The sequence below is a fragment of the Bidens hawaiensis genome, unplaced genomic scaffold, assembly GCF_021521415.1.
Source record: "Bidens hawaiensis isolate Kalapana, Puna unplaced genomic scaffold, B.hawaiensis_p1.1 tig00039700_1, whole genome shotgun sequence".
Lineage (NCBI taxonomy): Eukaryota > Viridiplantae > Streptophyta > Magnoliopsida > Asterales > Asteraceae > Bidens > Bidens hawaiensis.
Window position 1 is genome coordinate 41,695 of NW_027505626.1, and position 22,774 is coordinate 64,468.

The window sequence follows — 22,774 nt, forward strand, 5'->3', positions numbered from 1 at the left end:
TTCCGCGAATGTTTTTATTAACTCTGATATTTAAAACTATGTTTATGAGTAAATCCAACGTCCAAAGTGAGGCACCGGTAACGGGGCCTTACAAGAAGGTTCGGTTGTTAATCGGTTTACCGGTTAGTTTGTTAACAATTTGGGACTCGTACTTAATTGATAATTTAAAATAAAATAACTAAACCAATATTAAATAGAAACAAGAATGGTTTAAATCTAGAGTTCGGTTTTATAAAAATGAATAGATAATGAAGCTTATAATGGTGTTATTAATGATAAAGATAGTAATGATAATAATAATTTTAAAATATCTTATATATATATATATATATAAGATAATGATGATAATGATACTACCAATTGAGAATTGTTGTTAAAACTAATAATAGTAGTAGTAATAATAAATATAATAATTACTTTTGTTGTTGAATACATTATTAATAGACTTATGAATTTTAATAATAATTATTATTAAAATAATAATTATATGTGTCATATTAATGATAATAACTAATACTTATAACATTTTCATAATAATAGTATTAGTAATAAAAATATAACTCGAGTAACGATGACGTTAAATGGCAACTAGGCCCGACATGGGTTTCGATTTAATAAAACAAGTGAATAATATTAACAATAATAGAATTTAATAATATTACTTAATAATCATAATAATAATAATAATAATAATCTATTAACTTGGAAAATAATGATAATAATAACTTTAATAATAATAATAAAGACTACCTTGTTAATGATAATGATAATAATAATTGTTTTGTTAATGATAACAACAACAACAACAATAATAACTATCTTAATAATAATAATAATAATAATAATAATCATAAAAAAAATAATGAGTTTTATAATGAGTTTGGATATTAATAATAATGATACCAAAAATACACTCCAAAGTCGGTTCAAGGGGTAATCAAACTTGTGACTCGATTATCGATTATAAGTTAGATGCAAAGACAATTAAAAACTCTAAATCTCGTTGCTTACCATATGACGTTTGGCCGAGAACAATTGTCGGAGCCAAGCAGTAGTCTTCGGAGACCGATTCCGGCCGCTAGAGGTGCACTGGAAAAACGAGCCAAAAAGAGAGAGAGACGGAGAGAGAGAAAGAGAGAGAGAGAGAGAGAGAGAGACGGAGATAGAGAAAGAGAGAGAGACGGAGAGTGAGAAAGAGAGAGAAAGAGAGATCGGTTTTCCGGTCGCCGGAAAAACGACTAGGAGAGGGAACAGGGGCGGTTTTTGGGTGAGGGGTTACCGCGTCGTCGCTCTGGTAGCCGAAGAGCCGAGGGAGGGAAAGTTGGGTGGCCGGAGATCGAAAAACGGGAAGGAGAGGTGGCTGGAGTCGCTGGTCGCCGGAAAAGCTCGAGTTCGCCGGAAAACGGCCAAGGGGGGTGGCGGCTGAGTTGTTTATGATAGGGTTAGGGTTTATGTTTATATATATGTTTATAAATGTTTAACTTTGGCCCCTCATGTTTGATATTTAGTTATAAATGATTTAAATCTTGTATAGCTTTAAGAAAATTCACTTTAGTCTAAAGTTTTTTTAACCAAGCTTATAAACTATAACAAACTGTATTTTGACAAACCCCACACACGCTAGAGTTATAACATCAATAAATGATAAATTGCCGGTTTGGGTTTACAAGCTTAACCACAACTACGAAGTATAATTTAAAGAAAAGTAATTATTAACGAATATCGTTTTTTAGTAAGATAATTGTATGAACATTTTTTTTTTTGCAAAAGAATAACATCAAATCGTTGCATGACTCGAAAAACACTATAAATGAGAAACATAATAAAGGCACTTATATATAAGATGTATTGGCGGCGTATCCATCGTGCCCTTATCATGATTCGCATTTCTATCGTTTTTCTGTCATCATTCTCGGGTCTGAGTTATCGCACACAACCGCACTTACTATGTCTTTCATACGGGGATTTCGATAATTAAGTGTGCACCCATAATTTTTTTAGATCGTCGTATGGTCCACATGGTTCGTCCCATTGTGCGGTTTAAAAGACATATTTATTTTTGAAACCTTAAACATTGGAAACGTGCACAAATCTGTTGAATTTTACACATATTGATAAAATGATGCCCGCGGTTGAAAACTTTTGGGGTTGACCTTTTAAATAAATAGGAAAATGGAATAAATAATTGAAACAATTAAAATCTTAAAGTATAACCAAGGTGAAAATAATTATTATGGTTTAAATAAGTAAAGACTATCGAATAAATAAAATCTTGGGTAGACAATTACGAAACGATGATTGAAGTTAAATGTCCTCAAAGTGAAAGTATAAGTAAATCATTGAAATTCATGGTTGAAAGTCGGGTCACTAAATTAGTATAAAAATCCGATGAGTGAAATATTAATAATGATAACTCTGATAGAAGGAAATGAGAAATCTAATAAAGGAAACGAGAATCCAAAGAGTGGAAAAAAATGAAAAATCCGATAGGTGTAAATGAGAAACCCAAAAAGTGAATCCATGAGGTCGGGATAAACAACGTTACAATTAATAATAGTCTACGATGAGTTTCACACGTGAACAAACTTGAGGTTATAGGTATTTGAGGATATGATTACTTGAAATGTGATAACACGAGAATGACGTGAGTTTCTTTGGGATGACGCATACGTGTATTAACATAAATAAAATAGCATTTAGTTAACAACCAAAACAATCGATGAAATGTGATAAAACGTAAATACGGCCACTATTGTGAAACTATTTATATAATCATCATTATAATAACGGTTTCTAATAGCGTCAAAACTTGCAAACAACCACACATAGACCGCTTAATAGATTAGATGAAATGATGTAGAATAATACATAGAATCGTGTTTACATAAATGCTCAAATATAAATAACATAGTCATGAAAATATCGTTTAAAAGATAAACGAATTTTTTAGCGAAATTTAGGATTTGAAAATATTCCACAAATTGTTATTGAATAACTTGAATTCTGTCATAAACAAAACACCAAAATGAAATCTCATGTGCATGATATTGTCATCGAAACATCTCATCAAATGAAAAGAAATCGTAAAAATCAGTGAGACTCTAATAAACGACGAAATATATAAGTCGCGTGTCATATATAATGAAATTGAAAAATGAAGTCCTTAAGTAAAGCCGTTCATTCGTTTCCAAGAAAAAAAATGAATATAATCATAACATAGTCTCGCGGTAACGCATAGCTAGAGAAACGTTTTGCTCAGAAATGAAAGTAAATCTTGTAAGCCAATTTGTTAAAAGAATTTGTATGCATAAGGTTATTGTGATGAAAATAAATTATATAAAGTGATGATGCTTGCGATAATATGAGGTAATAATTGGCATAAATCGTTGTCGAACGAGAATTTGTGTCACAATATCTAGTATATAAAGTATTTATAAATGCATTCCAAAAGGTTTGTAAAGCCAGGATTATTGAGTTTATGCAAAACTAAGAAGAGTTGTAATTGGTTATCGAATAAATCTCGCATTCAACAATCAAAATGAGACCTCGTATTCATAAAGTTATTAAGAGATTTATCACCTTAAGTGACAATATTTAAAACCTTGAGAAAACGCATATAATTGTTTAATAATCTCTTTGAAAACAATCCTCATAATGGAATTTTGTTGTCATGACAATATTACGTTTTACAAGGATGATTTATAAAATATGGACATAACGTGTAAGTCGTCAATCTTGAAAGAGTTTATAATCTATAAGCGATTATTTGAACACATGAGGTCGTTATAAATACACTAGTTGTATGTGTGTGTGTGTGTGTATTAGGGTAAAACGAAGCTTGCGTGTGTAGGGAGGGGTTTTAGGCTTCGAACGGTGAATGGTTTGAAAGTTTGGTGAAAAGTGAGTGTGTTTCGGTTGACTTTCGTAGTTGGGTTATCTTGAGTTGGATTGATGAGGTTTGTCGAGTTTAAGTCGTTAGAGTGGGTTAGGCTTTGATTATTTGTGTGAGTAATGGTTGGGCTATTTAGGTGAGATTTTGCTCATTTGAGCTCTGGTTAAGTTGTTGGGTTGGATAATTTGATCTTGACTAGTTTGGGTTGAGATTTGGTTTATACATGTATTTTGTGAGGAGTATTTGAGGTTGCTACTTTTCTTGATGTCAAACTCTATGGTTGGATGGAAACAGTGTGGCGATACGGTTGGTGATTTGACATATTATAGGTCAAAAGGATTGGGTCATAGTTGGGTAAGCTTAGATTTGTATACGTTCAAGGCATTTGTGTGTGTGTTTGTCGGTGTCTTTGAAGCATTTAGATAGTGAGTTGAATAGGTTTTCATGGCGTAGAGTGTCGGTGTTTAGGGCCTTTTGTTGGGATGATGTTGTCGGTTTGGATTTGCATGGGACTTGAGTAGGTGAGGGTATAACGTTGGCGTGTTAGGTCTCGTTCATCTCGGGGAAAGATTTGACTATGTGGGGAAACTTTGAAGTGGAATAGTGGTTTAATTTGAGATGGTAGTTTGAGATGGGATACGAGTGTTTGGGAACTTGTGGTTGCGTTTAGGGAGATTTTTGACTAATAATAGGTATTAAATTGAAAATATCCTAATTTATAAATAATGCTTGAAACATCCATGAAAATTTTGATAATTAAAATTACAAGTTAATATATATATAAATATAAATATATATATATATATATATATATATATATATTATAAATAGTTTTTTTTAAATCCGAGCGTGTGAATCACACATTTTTTTTTACCAAGTTCATTACTTAATATCGTGTAACGAAAATATCATGGTAAGTTAGAATGACCGGCATTGTAAATCGAGAAATCACGAGTAAATGATTTTTGGTCTTTAAAGTAGAATTTCTATAATAACCCGAAATCCTTATAAGATAAAGATTAGTCTAATAACTCTAAATTTGTAGAAATTGTATACGAATACTTATATTTACGTTTTGATGTTTTATTTTTATATATTTTAATTAGAATCTATTGTGAGGAAACAATTAATAATTTAAGAGCATTCATATCTCGTTCCACATCCCTATCTCTATAATTACACTACAAAACACTACATTTAGTTTTCTCTCTCCTCTCCTCACAACCAATCCAACAAATATTAAAAAATAAATAGGGGCAAACAATTTTCCCCAAATGTTTCCCAAAATTACAAAAAAAACACTACATTTCTCTCTCCACCCTATAATTTACACTCACAATCAATCAAAACCTCACCCTATAATTTACCAATCCCCCTCATATAATTATGGGGGATGGGATGAGAATGCTCTAAAGAAAGTAAGTCATATAGAAACATGGATATAATCAAATATTCGATCACATGTTTTATTAATTCCATACCTAGTTAATTTGAATGCCTTGACTTAATCCTTTTTTTTTTTCCTATTGATAAGTCTAAATTGTTTCAACAAACCAGTCTAAAAATCTGGGTGACGAAACCTTTAATTCTAATTTATAATCGGCAATACATATTCCTATAAAAACCCTTCTTACTCATAATAACCGTACAACCTCCATCCATTGATGCCCTAGCAAGAAACCATCGCCTCATCACCACCACCACCACCTAAATTAGCCTAACTGCAAAGAATACCTGCCGCCATTGTACCACCAACTCCCGCTGCAAGTCAGACGCCAACGGCGTTTTCGTTAGTTTGCATTTAGGTAAACTACCAACTCTTTTGATTTCTTGATAACGATTGTTTCATGGCACTGTTGGCTATAAATCCGATGTCGATTATTAACGCTAATTCTATCACAGTTTCAGCAGCATAAGCCATGCACTGCCACTCGTTTTTATTTCCCTCAAGCACCGACCGCCGTTCTCCCTCCGCGAGTAAGTCACCGTCCGCATCACGTACCACCACTGTTCAAGTTCCGCCTTCGATTTGTTCTGTTGAGAGAAACCGATTTAGTCATTGTCACGTTTACGTACATCACCGACTTGTTTTGACAACCAAGGTAACCGTCCACTCCTTTTCTTCTAGTTTGTACCCCTAATTAAGTTGTTCGGATGTGGGCGTATGATCGCTGATTTGTTCCGGCGATAGAAATGCATGAACCACCATGACTATTCCAATAACAACTGAAGAAATCATCGAAACATTTTAAATTTCCAAGATGTATTAAAAATTGAAGTAAGGAGCTGAAATATCTACGAACCAACATTCGATTCCAACTAAATAACGAAATCTAACAATAATGAAAAATGGATTGTTGAGGTACCCACGAACCACCGCAGGTTTTCGACAACAATCGTGCAAATGTCATTATATAATAGTGAAAATTAATAATAAAATTCCAATTAAATCACCATGGGAATTCAATAAAATTCATTTTTTTAATAGTGAAAATTAACTTAATAATGGAAAATAAAATTCCATAGCGAAAATAATTTTGTTTAAAAAAATGATAAGTTCAATTAATAATAGAACTATAACAATTCAATTTCAACGATAATAAGATGAAAGGTAAATTGTAATTCATGAGATCAATAAACACATGACGTACACAAATTTTAAAAATCAAAGTTGAGAGTAGAAATTGACACATTGTCAATAATTTAATAAGCAAATAAGGTAGATGAGAAAAGACAAATTGAATAATATAGTCAACTAATAACTGACTGTCGAAATTGTGTTTTTTATAATTGTGAAAAGAAAGGAAACATTTGTTTCGATTTATGAGAATCTAAATATTTTGATTAGTTGACGAAATGTTAATGAACCAGATCCTATAATTTTGATTAAGTAAAACCAAACGTATGGATAAGTACGGCAACCAACGATATTGATCTTTGGAAAGATAAGAAAAATTTTATTGTATGCGAAAAAGATACTTAAAATGATGGATTTTCCTAGTTGGGTTTGTTCCAAAATAAATAATTTAGACAAATAATCGTTTAAGGTATAACTGGATACAAAATACGTTTAGACGAAAATGATGAAGACGATAAAAAAATCTTCTATGTGAAAACTTAACTATGATTGGTTTGATTCAAAACACCTTTGTTAATTGAGCTTATGAAATCTTAAATAATTGAGATCGAATGATTTGGGGCACCTCGAATAGGTTTGTGAAAACAAGGTTTGACTAAGGTAAGGTTGATGAAATTAAGTCTTGCGGGTCTAGAATTGAGTAAGCGAGAACGACCTTGTTACATGAAGAAAGCTTGAAAGGCATAGAGTTGGTTGGTTTAAGGTAAATGAGCATGGGTAGTATGGTACGGTGCCGGTATAATTTGAACTCGGCGTGAATGAGTAAAGAACAATGCGTTGCGTAGGTGATTAGGGCCTCCATAATTGTAGAAGGCACGTGTAGCAGGTGTATAACGCTAAGTTGATGGCATAGACCGTTGTGGGATGTCTTTGTGTCGTAGGCAGCGTAACGACAAGTGTTAACGGGATAACCATAACTGTTATAGTGAGTGTAAGAATGACACAAGAATTGAGTTGGATGACGAAAGTCGCGAATAAGACGTAACGAGCGTATTCCAATGTAAGGTTTCTTGTTTGAGACACTATGATTTCGTTGAGATTGATAAATGGGTTTACTTAATAACCTAAACTCGATTATTAAGCTTGCGTTTGCTATTATCGTTGTTATGAGGGTGAGTAAGGGTAAATGAATCGAAATTTCTCTGAAAGAAGTTAGTGAACAAGATTAAATTGATTGTATTAGTGTTTAGAATTTATACCCTACAGATTGTAGGAGTTATCTCATTAGTTGTACTTGTGGTCATAAAGTAGGTGTAGAGAATATATGATCTATATTGTTTGATGTAGAAATCCTTCTATAATTATGTAAATTGAGATTAAATGAGTATAAATAATAAGTTGTATAAATTCCTTATTATTTATTAAGGAAATAGTGATATTCGACATAAGTTGTGCTAGCGTTAATCATAACTTAAGGATAAGCCAGAATTTAAATGAGATAATATATACGACAATTGGTTGAGTAGATGATATAATCAATGAAATGATTTGATATGAGATTTTTGTCGAAGCATAACAAATTAAAATGTTAATACTTAAAATTTGTGGGTGATAACTGAGATGTAATTGATAGTTATTGGGGATATTGAGTTACTTGTGATAAGTTCGTTAATTGATAACGTGATAATCGTGAAAATGAGGGATATTGTTCAAATATTAAGGTATTTAATAATACTTTTATTATATTTGATAGTTGATGATGTTGTAATATCCGTATGAGAAATAGCTATTAATTGCTCTTGATAATTTGTGAATGTGATAATATGAGTGCGAGATAACCGATTAGATAATTAAATAGTAAGTTGTTTAGATGGACTTGTGATAACAGAGTCCTAGTGAGTGAATGATTTGTGCTCCATTATGGAAATAAAAATATTTGTGAGTATGCGAATGAATTGAATCAATAAGTCTTGGTTCGATGTAATTGAATAATTAAGTGATTGAGTCAAATCGTAACTTCTTTCAAATAAAATAACATACATAAACAAATAAAAAAAATAACACAAGTTTCTTGATATATTGGGTTTCCCATGAGCTTGTCCATGGTATTTTGTTGGCCCGTGAGTGTTACGTGTCTAACCGACCAAACTAAATAACGAATGACAAATGTAAGTAGGAGTAGTTGAATTATCTCGTATATCACCACGCGTGATAATGCTCCAACCAAATATTGTAAATATAATAATTGTGGAAATGAATAGTTGGCGTGTTGATGGCGTCCCATGGATTTTTCACCCGTCTAGACATTTTAAAAATAATAATAAAACACAATAAATGGTGTAACCGTTTAGCCGGCTACGTTAAACGTTTAAATTGTCGGTCGCATGACAATTCCCACAATGGCGGGGAATCTTGTCACACTCCATAGTTCTAAGCGAAAAAGAGCAAATACAAAGCTAGGAAATTCTCAAGAAAATTGCCGACAATAAAGGACAATTTAATAAAATTAAATAGAAATATTTTGAGGTTTAGGCGTAGCCTCAGAGTTATAAAAATATTTTGAGGATGAGACACCGTCTCGGAGTAATTATTTTGAGAGTGAAGCATAATATAATAAACAATTAGCTAAGCAGTTAATAAGTATTTAATCTAACAAGTAATTATGTAAGCTGTAAACAATCAAATAGAACACATCAAGTAAATAAGTAAGCACGTATATGGTTCCTAAGCATGTTACTAAGGCACCACTAACGACCTATCTTAAATCTTCGGCTCTGATACCAATCTGTCACACCCCAACCTACGGCGAAAATGTCGGGGCGAGAGCTGATTGCCACAGCTCACAAGGTACTATCATGCAATTGTAAAGCGACAATATCTAACTAATTTATTAATTGTCAACGAACATTTAAGTACAACAAAAATAGATAAAATTACAATACAAAACCAACTATTCTTGTTTATGTTTAACATCCTAAGGTCATCTCTACGTGAGCTTCAGTTCGATAAGCAATCCAATCTATAACCTGCAAATGCGTACAAAATATATATATTTGTGGACAACACATGTTGAGTGAGTAGATTCACCAGTTTTGACATGATCAAAATGATAATATATAATGATATAAATAATAGAGTAAAAATAAGCAAAACTGTTATCTGTGAGTATAAACAATGAAAGTGTTAAACAAGTAATGAGTGTCGGTGAAACCATTGCCAATGCGATCGGGCTCCGGCCACTACGAGGGTCGTATGATCATACTAAATGAGATTATGTTGGACCTCTCCGAATGCGATTCAAGTAAGCAAGTAAACAAATAGCAAGTAACAGACTATCATTCAATTGATACACAACACAAAGATCACAGTTTGTGTTTGAGAAATAATAAGATAAATAATCTGATAAATGGTACGCAAGTGTCCCCAAAACATTTGAAAACAAGTAAAATAGGGGAGTGATTACTCACCTTAACGGATGAACGGAGGATCAATTGATGATATGAAAAAGTAACAATTAAACCCCCCCCCCTTGGGATGCACCGACAAGGATTCCTAGTTAAATATAATAATATAGATTAATTATAAAGATATAACATGATTCAATTAATTAAGATTTCGATGCGATTTGAGTTAAGTATTGTGATTAAAATGTTTATTAATCGAACGATTGATTTCTATTATTAATATTATTGCAAACCCTTATTATTGTTATAATTTTAAAGAATTAATACTTTTATTATTTTATAGAATCACTATTACGCATACTTGATAAAATCATATAATTAGTCTTATAATACATAATTTAAATAAATAATTTAATATTAAATATACATATAATTATTTGAGTAAATGAAACACTAGTGCATAAATAAATATATGATCATGATAATAATGCGTTAATAATTAAATATAATATGTATTAGAATATAAATAATATTTCGTTTATATCTTTTATAGAAAATCTATTTAATACGTTTAGTATATATATAAAATAAATATAAGTAAGTTTATAAAGACGTTCAATGGCTACGAAACGTGAGTTAAAAGTTTTGGTTACTAAAGCAACGATGATTTAGTATTATTACATATATACTTAATAATACACACACACACACACATATATATATGTGTGTGTGTAACGAAAACTTTTAACAAAGGTTTGACACGAAACATAACTCCAAGATATCGGTTTTAAGAAAATAATGTTTACCGAATATTTAATATATATTATCATTTATTAAATTAATTATAATAATTAATCAAAAACAAGTAAAAAAAAGAAGTAAAGCCTAAAAAAAAGGGCTGGCCGGGTTCGAACCCAGGACCACCACAATCACGATACATAGGCCAAACCAACTGTGCTACCCAACAACTTGTTTATAACATGAAAACTAATGTTTAAAACCAGACATAGAATAGGATATATAATAAACAAACCCTAGAATCAATAAATCGATCAATCTGTTAATGGATTGTTCAATTCAGTTTAGGGTTAATGATACCCGGTTAAAAACGATGCTATAACATATTTTAATTACCAGTTACGAGGAAGATTTAATGATGAACGGCTAACAAAGTGACGGCTCAAACGCGAATCAGAAACAGTACCAACAGGCTTCAGTTGTACAATTATTTAGGGGTTAGGTTCGCGGCGGCTTAAGGAGGGTGAATGGAGGATTAATTGGAAACATCAACATTTAATATGGTTATGAGTTACGAGTTAAACCCGATTCGTAAATAGGTAAATTCGAATCACATTGATCATAGTTTCCTAATTATTTACGTCGGTGAGCGTCGTTTTTGGCATGTAAACGATTTGATGAACTGATTCCAAAAATAATCCGAGAATTAAGGTACAAGAATGAAAACGGGTAAACGGGTTGAGCATAAATGGTTAATGAATACGGGTTTGGACCTGAAAAATGGGTTTGGACTTTATAATAATATAATTATAATCAGATTTGCAAACTAGACCCTTAACTTCTTGTGTGGATGTAAAGTGGGGTAAAACTTATGCTTAGAGTGTAAATTGAAAATTCTTTTAGATAGTTAATAAAATATAATTATTAACTCATAAACGAAGTTTTTTGTTGATTAAAATTTCCCGTAAACGAAAACGGGTCGAACAATGAATATTCTCAAATATTCGGAAAACCCGAGTTGTTACAAGTTCTTTGATAGGTTCAACAATGGTGAACTTTAAAAAACGTCCGAAAAAGTTATAGACGTTTTAAAATGAAAGGGGGGATGACATGTGCATTGTATGTGACTAGAGAAATAAGTGTTTTTCTCTTTATTCCTCTTTCTCTGGTCTCCACTTAACACATGATAATCAATTATGGATTCTCATCCTTTTTTTGTAATCCTTTGTAGAATAACTCAACCTCTACTTTATAAATGCAAGATTTAAGACAATGTGTATCGGATGGAGCCCCTATGGGGGCGTTTTGCGCCATGTGGCGCCACATGACCATATTGGTGTTTATAACAAAGTGTGTAGTGGATGAAGTCTAATTCCAATCAGTAACTCATTATTATTTTATTATTATTTTATTAAATACATTCAAATAAAGCAAATACCAATCATCATGATCCATTCTTCCCTCATCCGACGCTTTGTAGGAAACGCCCATCACAAAAAAAGAGCCATGGAGCCTAGGGGTGGTGTGCAGGCCTTATGAGGACGCTTTGTGGTGGGCATAACGTCCACTATGGATGGTCTAATTAATCGGGTTACTTAATACTCAACTATTTGGCAAGTATAGTTTTGTTTTTAACCCAAGGACAAGAATAACTTGTATTTTTGGCTCTTATAACAAACAAGTTGTAAAATCGAGCCAAATTGACTTCAGTCTACAGTCTAACCGAGCCAGCTTGGAATGAAATTTGTAATCGAGTTAGGTTTTATATTAGGGAAAATTCCCAAAATAGGTGTTTATGAAAACGTTTTTCAGGTTTTAGGTGTCATTTGTAAGAAATTCCCAAAATATGTATTATAATCTAGTCGTGACGAGTAGTTTGTATAATCAATTAAAGCTTGACACGTGTCATTAAACTAACCGTAACGAGCAGATTTACTAACCATTTACTTGTCACGACTAAATAAGTTTTATGCCTCGTAATCAACGCCCACGAATAATCTATAAGTTCTTTAGTCGCGACGAGTAGATTGTAAGGTTAAACTAGTCGCAGCGAGTTAACTACTAATGAACTACTCGTGTAGGGAATGTAAACCAGGTAAACTAGTCGTCGAGGCTAAAGGACTTTTGAATTTCTCGCGGGCGTTGATTACGAGGCATGAAACTTATTTAGTTGTGACGGGTAAATGATTAGTGAACCTGCTCGTTACGGTTAGTTTAAGGGCACATGACAAGTTTTAACTGGTTCTACAAACTACTCGTGTGTAATCATAAATTACTCGTCACGACTAGTTTATAATACCTATCTTAGGAATTTTTACAAATAACACTTAAAACCCTGAAAAACGTTTTTATAAACGTTTATTTTGGGAATTTTCCCTTTATATTACACATCTGGATCTTATATTATTATTATTATTATTATTATTATTATTATTATTATTATTATTATTATTATTATTATTATTATTATTATTATTATTTTGGGTAAATAAACCCTAACGCTGTTGACGAAACCTCCTGCTGCCATCTCCGGTAAGCGTGTCAGTCAGTCAATCCATCCTTCAAAATCGTGCGTGCGAGTAGATTTCAATCGCTTGCAATGTCACTTTCACCGCCATTGGAGATATTAGGTATTACGCCTTCATGCTTGTTCCTTTGACTTTAACCAACGCCAACAATTAAACACCCAAGGTTTTATTGTTCGTTAAGAAAATGAATGTGTTTGTCTTCGTTTATGTTTATGTTTGTTCATTAACTGAATAAACGAAAACAGCCGTATACTAAATTAATTGTAATCGGTGATATTTTCATTTCATAAACAGGACTAAATTGTAACGAACCTAAAAAAAATTAAATAAATATACACTGGATATAAAGGAACGGGCATAAATGAGATATATGTTCATGTTCGTTCATATAACGAAATCAACAAACAGTGTTGTTCGTGTTGGTTTGTATATTAAATAAACGAACTTCCTGTTTATAATAATCACTCAGTTCCTATAATGTTGAATTATTGTTGTGCTCCCAGTTAGAGAACCAGGTGGTTTTGTTATATGGAACGGACCGCCTTTCAGTAACAATCAACCGAGTATCAAGCTTGATAAAGTTCCCTGCACTAGTGCAAATTTTAGTGAAGATGGATCCAAATTGATGGTGATAAAATCGGAGTCTTCAATTAGCATCTATGACTCTAAAACCTTGAAAGAAATAAGGTGTTTTATCTCCATACGGAACTTATCTTCAAACATTCCAGAAATTTTCATCACCACAAGAAAAGAACATCGCGTTATGGAAAACAGAGACCGGGGAGCCTGTTTATGCTCTTTCTCAAAAGAACACGACTAAAGCAACATGGTACACGTTTATGCTTCGGATATCTCATTCATTTAACTTAAACCGAACAAACGATCGAACACCAACAACAAAACGACTGAGGTTTTCTTATTCGTGTTTGTTTGTTTGTTAAGAAAATGAACATGTTTGTTTTTTGTTCCTTATTGTATAAATGAACAGTTCGTAACGGACGAACATAACTGACCGAACCACCAAACACTAATTGAAAGTAAATTGAACATCAATCTATTGGCCTAAAAGTTAATAAAACTTTACTAAATTGTAATAGGTGATATCGTAATGTCATAAACTAGACTAAATTATAACGGGACTTAAAAGTTAATAATATATAAACAAATGTTCACGAACATAAATGAACGAACGAGGTATCTGATCATGTTCGTTCGTTTAATTAAATGAACAAAAGTTCTGTTCATGTTTGTTCATTTATTAAATAAATGAACAGACCTTCCAGCTGAGCAGTTTACTTAACATTTGGCTCATATACAGGCTTAAGTAGCCCTGTTAAGAGTGGGATTCTACTGGGTACGTTGGTTTGTTTGTTAAAAGACTTGATTTCTGATTGACTTATTATGATTTAGGCCATCAATTAGATTTAGCTCTGATGAAGCGGTTGCTTCTCATATGGCAACAAACGAGCTTCAGTTCTTTGATGCTAGTGACTTTTCGAAAGGCATTGTGCATAAGATTAGAGTACCTGGAATAGCTTCAGCTGAGCTTTCTAAGAACCCGGGATCCCATGTAGCTGCATTTGTTCCAGAATCAAAGGTTTGTAACTAGCAGCATTGTATGTAAGATGAGGGCTACAATCTTCATGTTTTGCATTTACCTCAAATACCTTGATTTGCAGGGAATGCCAGGTAGTGTTCAGATATATGCTTGTGCACCGGATTCTCCGAGTGAACCAATTGCGCGGAAAAGTTTCTTCAGGTGCTCATCAGTTCAGCAACATTGGAACCTTGGTTCAACAGGGCTTCTGGTTGTGGCTCAAGCAGATGTTGATAAAACTAATCAGAGTTACTATGGTGAAACAAAGTTGTATTACTTAACATTGGATTGCAGTTATGATGGCCTTGTATCCTTGCGTAAGTTTAACAACTCATGTTGGTTATACTGATGTCAGCTAAAAGACTTATCAAGAAAATAATAATATGTTTTCATAAGTAGTTGATAGGTGGTTCCAAAATTTTGCAGGTAAAGAAGGGCCCGTACATGATGTTCGATGGTCATATTCAGGAAAAGAATTTGCCGTTGTATATGGATGTATCCTTTTCGTTCTGTGACTTCAACAGACATGGACAATTAAACAAACGAATATTTCTTGTTTGGGTTCGTTCATTAACAAAATTAACATGTTCATGTTTGTTAGTTAATAGTATAAATGAATGGTTCACGAATGTAAATGAATGAACATAACTAAAGTACTAAACATAGATGATCGATTTTAACGAGCTAAAACCAGTTAAAAGTAATGTGAAGAAGAATCTGTTGGGTCTAAAAAGTTATAATAAGTATACCTAGTTGTATTGGGCCAAAAAATTTTAAATGAATGTATTAACGAACATAAATAAGAGACTGCAATAAATGTGAACTACCAAACATAAATGAATGTTAACAAATGAAAATAAACGAGTTCAAATGAAAGAGCGTTCACGAACATAAATGAAGGTATGTGTTCATGTTTGTTTGTTTGTTAAATAAACGAACTGTTCACTGAACGTTCGGTTCGTTTACAAGCCTATGATGAACAGAACTAATGGGTTGTAAAAGTTTAGAAGATAGTATTTACATGTTCTTCTGTTGTTTAGACTTTAGGTTGTACTTATCCGCTAATCGGATGTTCAAGTGTTTGGGAAATTACCATCTTTAGGGAAAATAATGTATAAAACGATAAAAAATGATATTTTAGTGGAAATAAAAGATGATTTTAGTTTATCCATTGACATCACAGCTGGAATATACTGACTATTTGACCACTAACTAATCACATAATCAAAAGTTGAAATTATTAATGTAAACCTTAGAAACTTGTTATTGTGATTTTAAATACAGTTAATAAGTTTTAAAGGTTTATATATGTTAACAAACTTGAATTCTAATTATGTGAAGGGGTCAAAAGGTCTGATGCAATGTCGATGGATAAACTCAAAATGCTTACTCTTTTATTTGTGCTTAAGATATCATTTTTTGATTGTTTTATGCATTATTTCCCTAAAAAATCGTAATTTACTAACCACTCAAACATCTAATTGTCTGATAATTACAACTTAAACAATAAAAGAACATTTAAATAGCTCTCTTCTGAACTTTTACAACCCGTTATTACAATTGAATTTCATATATTGATTACTTAATATGGCACATTACTTCATCAATCTATATGATTAACTTTTCACTTTTGTTGTTTTTTTCTACCGATTATGTGTTTACTTGACATACGATAGTTATGCCTGCCGCTGCAACAATATTTGACAAGAAGTGCAAACCTCTCCTACAGCTCGGGGAAGGTCCTTACAATACCATCCGTTGGAATCCAAAAGGAAGGTGTATCCTTTAAGAAACTATTTTTTGCTTGCCTACTTTTTGCATGATTTTAAAAGCCGTTTATGGTGCAAATGCCTTGAGAGTGTGTTTGCCTTAATCGTGTTTTCTGCAGTTATATTAGTGGCAGGCTATGGCAACCTACCAGGTGACATGGTATGTTTACAAATATTTTTTTAGTGCAGTAAACACAGAGTAGTTGAAGCAAGTTGTACCATTAGGGGTGTGCATGGGTCGGTTGGAGTTTTTAAAAATCGTTCGGTTTCGGTTTTTGGTTTGGGTTTAGTTCAGTTTCGGTTTTATCATTTCGGTTTCACTTTTTGGGATAGAAAATTGGTCCAAAATAATGAATTTGGTCTTAAAAGTTCTTTGTTAATTTAATTGTTATTATACAACTGGGCTAATATATTTGGGTAACACTATGTATAAAATCTCTATAAATTGTCCAAATTCACATTATACATAAAATCACATTAAAAATGAAAGCCCATGAATTCTGTTATGTTCGGTTATTGGTTTTATTTACACGCAAAACTGAAAGTTTGGTTTTTACAAAAACATAAGATCAAACGATCGTTTTTTTATTGGGTTTAGTTGTTTAGGTTTGGTTTTTCAGTTATGGGTCAGTTTAATTGGTTTCAAACACAGTTGCACACCTATATAGTACATTTTGTATGATCCTTTTTGGTCATATAACCAACATATAAATACAGGTGTAAACAAGCCAAGCCCGAGCTCAGCTTGCTTATTATTTCTTAATTAATTTATATACATCTATAATTTTTTTAATATATATTTTAGTTATAGGTTTTTAATTTTTGTATATATAATAGAATATATTATTCAGTTATTTTTTCATAGTTGTATACATCATAATAATTGTTATGTGAATATATCTGATATATGACATAATAATCATATACATAATAGGCTCGTTTAGGCTCTGGATCAAGTGAATTTATTAAAGCTTATTTTTAGATCCGTGCTATTTTATGCTTGGCTCGATTCAAGCTTTTAGCCAGCCGATCTTGAGTAGCTCAAGAGCTGCTTGGCTTGTTTACACCCTAACTTACTTTGCAATGTTTTAGGCATTCTGGGACTATGTAGACAAAAAGCAACTTGGGACCACCAAGGCTGAATGGTCAGTGACGAGTGAGTGGTCCCCTGATGGCTGTTATTTCATGACTGCCACAACAGCTCCGAGGCTGCAAGTAGACAATGGGTATGTTTCTGTTAACCTATATTCTCTTTTGACTCTTTAAATAATTTGTGCCCTGCTTGCGGTGCGCGCATATAATGTATATATGTGTGAACCCTCGGGTGGGCAAAAGTAAAATTGCACGAATTTTGACGTTATTTTACTAATTTTGTGAAAATAACGTTAAAAGTGATGGAAGGTTAATCAGGCATCATGTGGTGGCGTTGATAGCCGAAAGACAAGGTTACATGCACCAATCAGCTGGCGTCCCGATGATTGAGTGCTATGTGCCTTATGTAATATGTCCAAGGCTTGATGCAAAACTACTATCGAGCCGGGGGTCTCACCGGAAGCAGCCTCTCTATCCCCATGGGGTAGAGGTAAGGCTGTCTACATCTTACCCTCTTCAGACCCTACCATAGCTTTGCTATTGGTGGGATATACTGAGTACGATGATGATGATGATGATGACTCTTTAAATAATTTGTGTAATATATTATTACAAAAACTCTATTAGTAGTTTAGTACCAAAAGAATCAAACTCTTTATTATACATTTGAATTAAAGAACACAATATTGACCCTTTTATCATTGTAGGATCAAAATCTTCCATTTCAATGGAAAATCACTTTTCAAAAAGAAGTTTGATAAATTGTATCAGGTAAGGTTTTTTTTTTTCAGTTATACTTTTTTTTTAATCTTTAACCAAACAGATTATTAAAAACGAACAATTAAACGGACAGGGTTTTCTTGTTTGTTTGTGTTTGTTTGTTATGAAATGAGTGTGTTCGTCTTTGTTTATGTTCCTTTGTTAATGGTATAAACGAAAGATTCACGAACGTAAAACAAACGAAGAAGTGTTGAACATAGATGAATGAATAGAGCGAACAACAATCATAAGTTAATATGGACATAAATATGTTTGGCCTAAAAATTTATTTAAGCTACACTAAATTGTGATGGAAATGTTAAAACTAACTAGACTAAATTGTAATGGGCTTAATAAGTTTAGATGAATATGTAAACAAACGTAATCTAGCGATGAACATAAATGTACGATGATAGATGAAAGAATGTTCACGAACATAAATGAATGAACTATAAATGTGTTCATGTTCATTCGTTAAATTAAATGAACAATAAAAAATGTTCATGTTGGTTCGTTTACTGAAAGTTTGGTTCGTTTATAGGCCCTACCATAGCTTTGCTATTGGTGGGATATACTGAGTACAATGATAATGATGATGACTTATATTTTTCTAACTCTTCTCACAGGTCGATTAGAAAGCGGATTCACCTGACAAGTTTGGAGACATTGACGAACTTGTAAAGGCTGTTGACTCATTAAAAGTGGAAGGCAAACCACAAGGTTCTTTTCTTCTATTAGTTTTATTTTTTATTTATTTTTTTCTAATTGTAGAACTGAAGTTATATTGTTCTTATTCAGGACAAGGGTCAAAATCTTCTCAGGCTAAACCCATTAATCCTCCTGTTCAGAAGAAACCCGCTGAATATCAACCGCCTCATGCAAAGGCTAAAGCGGCCAAGGAAGCAGAGGTATGACAAATACAGTTACTTGATATTATTTGGAAATTAAGGGCGCGTTCGTTTCACAAAATTCGTGGAAATTCAAAGGAATTGGAATTAAAATCCCATGACATGACGTGTTCGTTTCGTTGGAAATTTGGAATTGGAATCTTAATTTCATTTTGGTGTGTTCGGTTCAAAGAATTGGAATTGGAATTCAATTCAATTCCTTCAAATTCCTTTAAATTGAGGAATTCCAAATCCTTCCAAAATGTGGAGGAATTCAAGGTCATTCATTGGAATCTTTTCTCGAGTTTTGTTTTTTTTTGGTTTTTTTTAACGAGGACAACAAATAAAACATTTTAATTATTTTAATTTTTTTGTTTTTTATTTATATTATGAGTTATGAATTTATTATTTTTATTTTTGGATATTTTTTTGAGGGGTTTATCTTAATAGAAAATCCATTATAAAATTCAAAAAAAAAAAAAAATCATAACGTGAAATATAAATAAATAACTAAAATGTTTTCGTCGTTAACCTTGTTAAAAAACGATTCCTATTCATTTGTCAAACGAACACGTTAAGGAATGTAATTGGATTTCAATTCCCTTCAATTCCAATTCCAATTCCTATTGGAATGTTCAGATTCCAATCCAGTTCATTTAAATTACAAATCCTATGCAAATTCCAATTCCAATTCCATTCCATTCCGTGAAACGAACGCGCCCTAATATCATAATGGATTTGATTCATTTTTATAATGGGTTGATTTGGGTTTTGTTTTATCTGACTGGAAACAAAAATGCTAAAACGAACATTGGTCTTGCAAAGTGTATTGTTATGCATAAAACCTCCTGAATCATTTTATTAAAAAATAGATATAGTATTGTTGTAATGTATTTGGACACTAGTTATTTGTGGAAGACTAGATACTGATCCGTAGGGGTGTGAATGGATCAGTATTGGGCTCAAACCGAACTAAAAACATAATTTTGTTAATTAATATTTAATAGATTATTATACATTTGGGCAAAAATATTTTTAACACTTTATTGAATGTCTTTTTAATTACTTACAGTTTAAAGCTAATAGTGAAAATCCATACATTCAGTTCGGTTTCGATTACATACAAAACCGAAACCAAAGTTTTACCATTTCTACTACCGTCTTAGAATCCTTGAAAAACTATAATCATTTTTCTCGCTGATTCTTTCTTTCTTTTTTTTTCCTGGTAATTCTGTCCGTGTTCTGATGGCAATCATTGATGTAGCTCTTTGGAGGAAGCCCATCAGTGTAAGTACTACCAGTCTCGTACATTTACATCCTCTTTTCATCATACAAATATATATGTTTGTCTGCATCTTTATAAACGGTTTTATCAATAATGTTGTATAAATTGCAGAGAAATGAGCAAGAACGCATTAAAAAACAAGAAAAAAAGGGAAAAACAGAGGGAGAAGAAGGCTGCTGAATCGGGTTCTGCTGCTAATGGTGCAGATTAAAGCATGATCAAAGGTCTTGTTTTATTATTATTCAGTAAATCTTGTTATCTTGGGGCATGTGGAAGATTAATTATGGTCGCAAATCTTTCGTCGTCCCGACCCCTTTTACGATTTATTGCTCGAGGTTCATGACATTTGAGGTGTTTTTTTTTGTTTTAAGCAACCGAGGGACCAAGTTTCGGGCTTGGCTTATATGTGTCAACATGCAGTTATGTACCAGTGGATGTGTATGATAAACTCCTTTTCTTTTACGTCCACGAGTGTGTTATAAGGTTATTTTTGCCATTTTGCAACACACAGATCAACCAACCCAATTATCTTCAATGTAACCAACAATGGTATAGTATCCCAGTTTATTCAAGCCATCAATATGTATTAATGAAACCACACAAGAATAATAACTAAGAATTTAAGATATCTTGGGTCATGAACTTTGTGGCTTTTAATTACTCGCAGGCACACAAACCATGTGACTTCCACCTTCGCACATATCGGGTCACAATGTGACTATATCTATACATCTTGTAGCCGTTATTCCATTCGTGCTACATTACTTGCAGTTGGCCACTACATAAATACTTGCATATACTTTCCAACAGATATTATAATCACTCATCTTTTCCTCTATGATTGAATTGTTCTTGGATTTTCTTGTCGACCCGTTTAGAGGTGCACAATATCGGGTATTTTTAAAACCCGGAACCAATTTTTTTCACATCGGGTACAAAATGGGACTGGTTCCAGTCGGGAACCCAGTGGAACCGGTTAGGGTAGGAACCGGGACCGGGTTTTACGTAAAAACTATGTATACCGTTTTTTTTTTTAAATTTAAACAATTTGACCGTTAGGAACCGGTTCCAACGGTCAAAAACGGCAAGGTGTTGTGTATACTTTGTTAAACCACTTTCAAAACTCTAAAACACAATTAAGCTTAAACCGACAAAAAATGGCAACTAACGACGATGTTATGGTGATCGAAACAACAAGATACCTCGATGTTTGGGTTCATTACAATTTGTGTCATGACCGACTCACAAGAGATGGTCCGGTGCAAGTACTGCTCGACGTTTCTGAAAGCGGGGTCGAACTCCACCTTACGCAAGCATACCTATAAGTATTGTCGTGAGAAAAAAAGTTTGGATGCCAAGAAAGCGGAAGCGAGAGAGTCGTCCGGCTCTACAACTCAAGCACCTACCGTCGCCGGTAAGAACGCTTAATCGTTGTAGAACGCCGGATTAAAACGATGGACGTTGTTTTTTAGTTTAAGCTGTTATGTTTAGTATCGTCATGTTTTAATAATGTTTGTAATATGTGTTGTTTATATAATAAAATGTTCGTCGTTATTGTAATCAATTGAAAAAGTAACAAAAAATAAAACATGACTAATAAGAAATAAAACATTACTAGTAATAAACAAAGCAAAGGTAGTTAATAAACAAAGCAAAACTAAATATTACTTATTACTTGAAATTTGAGCGTGTTACAAATTATTTTGCTAAAACAAATAAAAATTACAAGTCTTCTTAGTCTTCATCCTCGTCTTCTTCACCACCCGAATTCTCGGAAGAAAGCCCTTCCTCCACATCCTCATCATGAATATGACGCTCTATTGGTATTTCGTCTTCAAAGTTTGCCTTGTGTTGTACACGATCCACCATATCCAAATGATCCTTTAGGAAAATACAAACCTCTAAGAGACTCGGGAGTTAGTTTTGTTCTTCGCATTGATAATACCCTCCTAGTAACAAAAAAAACCGATTCGAAAGAAACCTTTGAGGGTTGTACGCCAAGCAAGTCACAAGCCATGGCGGATAGAATAGGAAATTCGTTTTGTTTTCCTTTCTACCAGGCCAACAAATCAATATTGCGAATTTCATTTACCGATACGCCCTCAACATAGTTTGCTCCACTATATCGACCAAGTTCACTAGTTGGTGTGTTTCCTCTTTGCCTCTTAGAGGCCGATTCACGAACCGCATTCATCAAGTTTATAAGTTTGTCCTTACACGGCCTACTAGTCGCTGTTTGCCTCAC

General features: G+C 32.9%; 1 pseudogene across 1 annotated transcript; it reads left to right on the top strand.

Moving 5' to 3' along the window:
* Positions 1–13,106: 13,106 nt before the first annotated feature.
* On the top strand, positions 13,107–21,156 carry LOC143614344 (eukaryotic translation initiation factor 2A-like; annotated as a pseudogene). Its single transcript, XR_013150278.1, has 14 exons — positions 13,107–13,156; positions 13,196–13,242; positions 13,644–13,969; positions 14,551–14,737; positions 14,820–15,054; positions 15,164–15,232; positions 16,414–16,515; positions 16,626–16,666; positions 17,599–17,732; positions 18,306–18,369; positions 18,984–19,077; positions 19,156–19,265; positions 20,509–20,531; positions 20,641–21,156. The product of XR_013150278.1 is annotated as a eukaryotic translation initiation factor 2A-like (transcript).
* The last annotated feature ends 1,618 nt before the right edge of the window (positions 21,157–22,774 follow it).